The sequence below is a fragment of the Phyllobates terribilis genome, unplaced genomic scaffold (genome assembly GCF_046119375.1).
Source record: "Phyllobates terribilis strain yellow unplaced genomic scaffold, ASM4611937v1 Scaffold_11__3_contigs__length_659146591, whole genome shotgun sequence".
Classification (NCBI taxonomy): Eukaryota; Metazoa; Chordata; class Amphibia; order Anura; family Dendrobatidae; genus Phyllobates; species Phyllobates terribilis.
In genome coordinates this window covers 174,622,827-174,631,435 of record NW_027362771.1, presented here as the reverse complement: position 1 = coordinate 174,631,435, position 8,609 = coordinate 174,622,827, and positions in this window count along the sequence as shown.

Below are 8,609 nucleotides of genomic sequence, written 5' to 3'. Positions count from 1 at the left end.
CACCTCAGGAATAAGAGAGTGAAAGTTCTCCTTGTAGCGGGGGTCTACAAGTGTCACCAACCAGTAATGACTGTCACCCAACATTTTGACAACGCGAGGGTCACTTTTAAGGCAGCGTAACATAAAGTCAGCCATGCGTGCCAGACTGGTAACGGGCAAGACTTCCATGTCCTCACCAAGATGACGACTGACCATGCTCTTCTCCTCCACCTCCTCCCCCCTGTCCTCAGGCCACCAACGCTGAACCGACTGTATGACAGTTGTACAGGTACTACCGTCTACAGCGCATGATACCAGCTCCTGTTCTTCCTCCTCCTCCTCCTCCTCCTCTCCCTCATTGTCCCCCAATGCACGTTGGGATGAGATGAGGCTGGGCTGTGTGTAATCGCCCATTACGGGTTCTTGATCCATCTCATCATACTCTGGCTGCAATGCCTCCTCTTTTATTCTCTGCAGAGAGCGTTGCAAAAGACAGACAAGTGGGATGCTGACGCTAATGATGGCGTCACTCACCATCTTGGTGGACACCTCAAAGTTTGTCAGGATGGTACATATGTCAGACATCCAGGTCCACTCCTGAGGTCTTATGTGTGGAGTCTGACCTGAATTTCCACAGCCTTGTTGCAGCTGGTACTCCACAACTGCTCTCTTCTGCTCACAAATCCTTTGCAACATGTGGAGGGTAGAGTTCCAAAGTGTGGGGACATCACACACCAGTCGGTATGCCAGAAGCTGCAAATGCTGCTGCAACACAGCAAGGGCGGCAGAAGCTGTAGCCGACTTCCGAAAATGAGCTGACAGGCGGCGTACTTTGACGAGCAGATCTGGCAACTCGGGGTACGATTTAAGAAACTGCTGAGCCACGAGGTTAAGCACATGAGCCAGGCATGGTACGTTTGTGATCTCGCCTCACCTCAGAGCCGCCACCAGGTTACGGCCATTGTCACACACGACCATGCCTGGATGTAGGTTCAGCGGTCTCAGCCACAGACCGGCCTGCTCTTTCACAGCTGTCCACAACTCACAAGCAGTGTGAGGTTTATCACCTAAGCTTATGAGTTTCAGTACAGCCTGTTGCCGCTTGGCTGAGGCAGTACTGCAGTGCTTCCAGCTTGTAACTGATGTGGTGATATCTGAGATGGAGGCTTAACATGAGGAGGAGGATTATGCGCAGAAGCTGTACACTGTGGGGGCAACTCTGACTGACATAGGGCCCGCAATCCTCGGTGTGCGGAGGATGTGTTCCGTCCCAAGGTCCGACTGGGTCCCGGCTTCTACTATGTTTATCCAGTGTGCCGTCAGGGAGATGTACCGTACCTGGCCACAAGCACTTGTCCACGTGTCCGTTGTTAGGTGGACTTTCCCAGTAACTGCGTTGTTGAGGGCACGGCAGATGTTTTGGGACACGTGCTTGTGTAGTGCGGGGATGGCACACCGGGCTAAATAGTGTCGGCTGGGGACCGAGTACAAAGGGATGGCCACCGCCATAAGGTTGCGGAAGGTTTCCATCTCCACCAGCCTAAAAGGCAGCATTTCCAACGCAAGCAGTCGTGAAATGTGTGAATTTAGGACTGTGGCCTGTGGGGCGTTGGCTGCGAATTTGCGCTTTCGTTCAAAGCTCTGGGATATGGACAATTGAACGCTGCGGTGGGATGTGGACGTGGACGTTGATGCTGTTTCTTGAGAAACTTCCATAACAAGTGAAGACTAAGAGGAGGGGGCATCTTTGCATGCAGTATGGACAGGGGATTGCCTTGCACGCACAACAGGGGGTTCTATTACACGCACAACAGCGGAAGAAGCAGTGGTGACTCCCGCTGACACTGGTCCTGGACCCTGAGGTTCGCCCCTCAAAGTCTGGTGCTTTGCTGACATGTGCCTGATCTTTAAAAAAATTCCAGACTCTGGAAGAACTACCGGTTGTACTGGCAACGTCCCTCGTGTTGGTGTTACGGGGAACGGTTGCCCGCCTTCTGTCTGCGGCCACCACGCTGCTTCTTCCTGCCTGTTGGGGTATTCTGCCTCCCTCGCTCTGCGTGTCCTCCTGCCACGTTGGGTCAGTTAGTAGATCATCCACCACCTCCTCCTCTTCCACTTGCGCACCACGATCCTCCTCCTTACTTCATGGCAATTGTGTCTCGTCATCGTCCACCTCTTGTGACAAATTGCCAGCGTCAACTTCCTCTGGCCGTGGCTGTTCAAATATTTGGGCATCGCTACATGGGATCTCCTCTTCCACCACTTCAAGCGGAGCAGGCGAGGGGCACAAATATGGAAATGGACCAGTGAACAGCTCTTCAGAGTGTCCAAGTGTGGGATCAGTTGCTGTCTGACGACCGTCGGCATGGTGGGAGGAAGGTGCATCAGGGTGAGGGGGAGTATGCGGACGAGACTCACGGCTACTAAAACTTGACCGTGTGGAAGACAGACCGGAGGTGGTGGTGCCCAGGAAACTGGAAGTATTATCTGCTATCCAATTAATAACCTGTTCACACTGATCAGTTCGCAATACTGGTGTTGTAGTGTGCTTCCCTAGTAATTCGGTCAAGAAGTGGGAGCGAGAAGATGTGGCTGTTGGTTGTGGCACATTTTCACCTTGGCCGCGGCTCTGTCCTCTACACGCACCATCACCAGAACGTCCAGTTCCACGTCCCTTGACACGCGCCTTGCCCATTGTAAATGAAGTAAAATAGCTTACACTCGCACTATCAATGGAAAAAGGGTAATAAAAAGGAGATTAGAACCATGGAAGAGGAAAACCACAGTTCTATTTCTCTGGCCTACACCAGACTCTTTTAAACAGATATATTGGTGTCTGACCAGTCAGGGAGACACTATTACTGTTTTTTTTACGGCAAAAAATGTCAAAAGCAGGATAATACAGAGACTTGACCCGTGGAACTGCAAAACCACAGTTCTATTTCTCTGGCCTACACCAGACTCTTTTAAACAGATATTTTGGTGTCTGACCAGTCAGGGAGACACTATTACAGGTTTTTTTTTACGGCAAAAAATGCCAAAAGCAGGATAATACAGAGATTTGACCCGTGGAACTGCAAAATGACAGTTCTATTTCTCTGGCCTACACCAGACTCTTTTAAACAGATATATTGGTGTCTGACCAGTCAGGGAGACACTATTACTGTTTTTTTTACGGCAAAAAATGCCAAAAGCAGGATAATACAGAGATTTGACCCATGGAACTGCAAAACCACAGTTCTATTTCTCTGGCCTACACCAGACTCTTTGAAACAGATATATTGGTATCTGACCAGTCAGGGAGACACTATTACAGTTTCAAAAGCAGGATAATACAGAGATTTGACCCGTGGAACTGCAAAACCACAGTTCTATTTCTCTGGCCTACACCAGACTGTTTTAAACAGATATATTGGTGTCTGACCAGTGAGGGAGACACTATTGCTGTTTTTTTACGGCAAAAAATGCCAAAAGCAGGATAATACAGAGATTTGACCCGTGGAATTGCAAAACCACAGTTCTATTTCTCTGGCCTACACCAGACTCTTTTAAACAGATATATTGGTGCCTGAACAGCCTGGGAGACACTATTACAGCTTTTTTTTACGGCAAAAAATGCCAAAAGCAAGATAATACAGAGATTTGACCCGTGGAACTGCAAAACCACAGTTCTATTTCTCTGGCCTACACCAGACTCTTTTAAACAGATATATTGGTGTCTGAACAGTCAGGGAGACACTATTACTGTTTTTTTTTACGGCAAAAAATGCCAAAAGCAGGATAATTCAGAGATTTGCCCAATGGAACTGCAAAACCACAGTTCTATTTCTCTGGCCTACACCAGACTCTTTTAAACAGATATATTCGTGTCTGACCAGTCAGGGAGACACTATTACTGTTTATTTTTACGTCAAAAAATGCCAAAAGCAGGATAATACAGAGATTTGACCCGTGGAACTGCAAAACCACAGTTCTATTTCTCTGGCCTACACCAGACTCTTTTAAACAGATATATTGGTGTCTGAACAGTCAGGGAGACACTATTACTGTTTTTTTTTATGGCAAAAAATGCCAAAAGCAGGATAATACAGAGATTTCACCCATGGAACTGCAAAACCACAGTTCAATTTCTCTGGCCTACACCAGACTCTTTTAAACAGATATATTGGTGTCTGACCAGTCAGGGAGACACTATTACTATTTTTTTACGGCAAAAAATGCCAAAAGCAGGATAATACAGAGATTTGACCCATGGAACTGCAAAACCACAGTTCTATTTCTCTGGCCTACACCAGACTCTTTTAAACAGATATATTGGTGTCTGACCAGTCAGGGAGACACTATTACAGTCTTTTTTACGGCAAAAAATGCCTAAAGCAGGATAATACAGAGATTTGACCCGTGGAACTGCAAAACCACAGTTCTATTTCTCTGGCCTGCACCAGACTCTTTTAAACAGATATATTGGTGTCTGACCAGTCAGGGAGACACTATAACTGTTTTTTACGGCAAAAAATGCCAAAAGCTGGATAATACAGAGATTTGACCCGTGGAACTGCACAACCACAGTTCTATTTATCTGGCCTACACCAGACTCTTTTAAACAGATATATTGGTGTCTGACCAGTCAGGGAGACACTATTACTGTTTTTTTTTATGGCAAAAAATGCAAAAGCAGGATAATACAGAGATTTGCCCTGTGGAACTGCAAAACCACAGTTCTATTTCTCTGGCCTACACCAGACCCTTTTAAACACATATATTGGTGTCTAACCAGTCAGAGAGACACTATTACTGTTTTTTTTATGGCAAAAAATGCCAAAAGCTGGATAATACAGAGATTTGACCCATGGAACTGCAAAACCACAGTTCTATTTCTCTGGCCTACACCAGACTCTTTGAAACAGATATATTGGTATCTGACCAGTCAGGGAGACACTATTACAGTTTCAAAAGCAGGATAATACAGAGATTTGACCCGTGGAACTGCAAAACTACAGTTCTATTTCTCTGGCCTACACCAGACTGTTTTAAACAGATATATTGGTGTCTGACCAGTGAGGGAGACACTATTGCTGTTTCTTTATGGCAAAAAATGCCAAAAGCAGGATAATACAGAGATTTGACCCGTGGAATTGCAAAACCATAGTTCTATTTCTCTGGCCTACACCAGACTCTTTTAAACAGATATATTGGTGCCTGAACAGCCTGGGTGACACTATTACAGTTTTTTTTTACGGCAAAAAATGCCAAAAGCAGGATAATACAGAGATTTGACCCGTGGAACTGCAAAACCACAGTTCTATTTCTCTGGCCTACACCAGACACTTTTAAACAGATATATTGGTGTCTGAACAGTCAGGGAGACACTATTACTGTTTTTTTTACGGCAAAAAATGCCAAAAGCAGGATAATACAGAGATTTGCCCTGTGGAACTGCAAAACCATAGTTCTATTTCTCTGGCCTACACCAGACTCTTTTAAACAGATATATTGGTGTCTGACCAGTCAGGGAGACACTATTACTGTTTATTTTTACGTCAAAAAATGCCAAAAGCAGGATAATACAGAGATTTGACCCGTGGAACTGCAAAACCACAGTTCTATTTCTCTGGCCTACACCAGACTCTTTTAAACAGATATATTGGTGTCTGAACAGTCAGGGAGACACTATTACTGTTTTTTTTTATGGCAAAAAATGCCAAAAGCAGGATAATACAGAGATTTGACCCGTGGAAATGCAAAACCACAGTTCTATTTTTCTGGCCTACACCAGACTCTTTTAAACAGATATATTGGTGTCTGAACAGTCACAGACACACTCAATTTTTTTTTGGGGGGGGGGAAATACCAAAAGGTTAATAAGACGCGTATTTGTACAGTCTGACTGAGGAAAAAAAAAATACAGGATTTAGATGAAAAAAAAAAGGATTTTTTCCTGGCCCCTGAGACCGGGGGATAAGTCTAGCAATTTGACCAACAGGAGCACACAGGACTGTAATGCAGCGTTTGCTGGTATAACCACTGCGTCTCCTATACAGCCTGCCTGCCTGATATCTGGGATGGATATTAGTCCTGAGAAGGACTGTTTGTTTGATTTGGCAGGCTTTAGAGACCCTACACTACCTATTTTGCACTATATATCTCTCCCTAACTCAGCAGCACCCTCTCTACCCTGTCTGATCCGGAGCGACTGTGTCCAAGATGGCGGCGCCCGGTTTTAAATATTCGAGGTGATGCTGTGCGGCCAGCCAATCACTGTAATGCCCACAAACAACATGGCTGCGGCATTACAGTGACTGGCTGGCAATCCCTGCATGTTCATTAGCTCTGTAAAGAGCGCCAAACATGCAGGGTGGAGACCCGAGCTCCCGCCCAAGTAACCCGAAAATGCTCGGTGCTCGCCGAACATCCCGAGTAGTGAGATGCTCGCGCGAGTAACGAGCAGTGTCAAGCATGCTCGCTCAACACTAATCACTGATAATAATTTTAACCCCTTCACACCACAGTCATTTTTGTTTTTGTGCTTTCGTTTTCTGCTCCCCTTCTTCCCAGAGCCATAACTTTTTATTTTTGGTCAATATGGCCACGTGAGGGCTTGTTTTTGCGGAATGAGTTATACTTTTTAACTGTACCATTGGTTTTACCATATCATGAATTGGAAAACAGGAATAAAATTCCAAGTGTGGTAAAATTGAAAAAACAGTGCAATTCCACAATTGTTCATTGTTTATTTTTTACCATGTTCACTAAATGACCAAGGTCCCATTCAAATAGTAACCTCCAGATGAGGACCCCTGTTTTGGTAATTAGCTCACAGATATTAGGGGAAAATAACTCTCTATAGGTAACCTTGGTGAGAAATAACATGCAAGCAAGCACATCGTGGTCAAAGGGCAAATGTACTCAGCCTATCATGCCCATAGGACTGCATATGAGTATCATCAGGCAAAAAAGTACATGTCCATACAATATAAATGCATTGAGCCCTAATGCTTAGTCGCACATACCCGAGGCTCATAGGGTTCAGCAAATTTGGTACACGACTAGAAAGTTGCTGAAAACACAATCCTCAAGCAGAGGGTCTATATGGCACAACAAACACTTCAACGCATGAGGCTCCTACTGTGGTACAAATTTAAACAGTCTTACCGAGCCCTGTCGTGAAGTTAAGCTATATGCATACTGGTGTGGAGACTACATTCAAGAAATCCACATCCTGGAAATGTCAAAGTAAAGTGAAGGCGCAATACTCCCTACTCCCTCCCTCTTGTTAAGATTCGTCAGGGGAGGCTTGTACTGCACTGTACATGTACGGTGCATGTCGTGAAGGGGTTAAATAATTAAAAGGTTATTCCCACAATCTCTATTTTTCACAAAGTACAGGAAATGCACACTTGTTATTAAAGGGAATTTGTCACCCGGCTTCTGCTATGTAATCTGAGAGCACCATGACATAGTGGAAGAGAGCCTGCTTCCAGGCATGTGTCACTTACAGGACTGAGTTTTGCTATTCCAATACAAACAGTGTTTTATTAGATATAAAGTTATCACTACTGGACAAATTGCCTCCTGCCTTGTAGCAGCATTGCCAACCGTCCGGAAATTCCAGGACAGTCTGTAAATATAGGGCACTGTTTTGCCCTGTTCATGAAGGTGTCCATGATTTTTTTGAAGCTGTATAAACCCTGCCTTATGGCCCTGCCACTGATTAGCAGCCCTTTGTCACTATACATTTGAAGGGGGGCGCAGGGCCGGTTTTCTATGGGCCGGAACTAAGTTGTCTTTGCCCTGAAACCACTCTTCTGAACAGGAATGAGAGTGGAATGTACTGTGTGGTGGAATTAGTTTCTTACTCACTGTTGCTTTGGGAGTCCTCGTTACCTCCCCATTTTTAAGACTGGAACTGACTGCAAACAAGACAGGAGACCTTGGGTACAGGTTTGCCTTTACTGTGCAATTCATTTACACACGTCTGCATCATACAGATTAAGACAGAATCTTTTTGTGGTTATGGTGTTCCTTTGGTTCTGTGTACTACCAGTCCTTGTCCCTGTCCTATCCTGAGACCCAACATCTTCCTCTCCCCCTATGACCCGGCTAACATTTTCTTCTTCTGGGAGACAGAGGCCAGCTTTTAAAGCCATCTTCTGGACCATAGGTCCAAGACTGTCCAGGCGTCCAGTTGGAGCTTTAGATGCTAGTGTCCTCATTCTATTAAGAAACTCAGACTGACAGAACACTTACTTTTCCTACTGTATCCGCTTTAACCTGCTTTCCTGGCTGTTCAGCCTTACTTCTCCCACTCCACTCTCCTTGCAGAACTTGCACTCGTCCTGTGCTGTGTGAGTCACAGACTTTGACTAACTGCCTGCAACCCTGAAAACCCTTTTCTATAAAACTCCTCCTAACCTCTCCCAACATGTGGGCTAATCCCAATGTTAACTGCTTAGTGTCCTATGCTGTGTAACGCAAACTGTATCCCTATCTGCTGTATGATTCCCCTAGTAGACAGACCTCCCGCATTCACAGGGATGGCCTTAGGAAAAGCCTAGAGGAAAACCAACATACAACACCAGCCATAGGGATAAATCACAGCACACTTTTATCACACAGACTAATAACATATA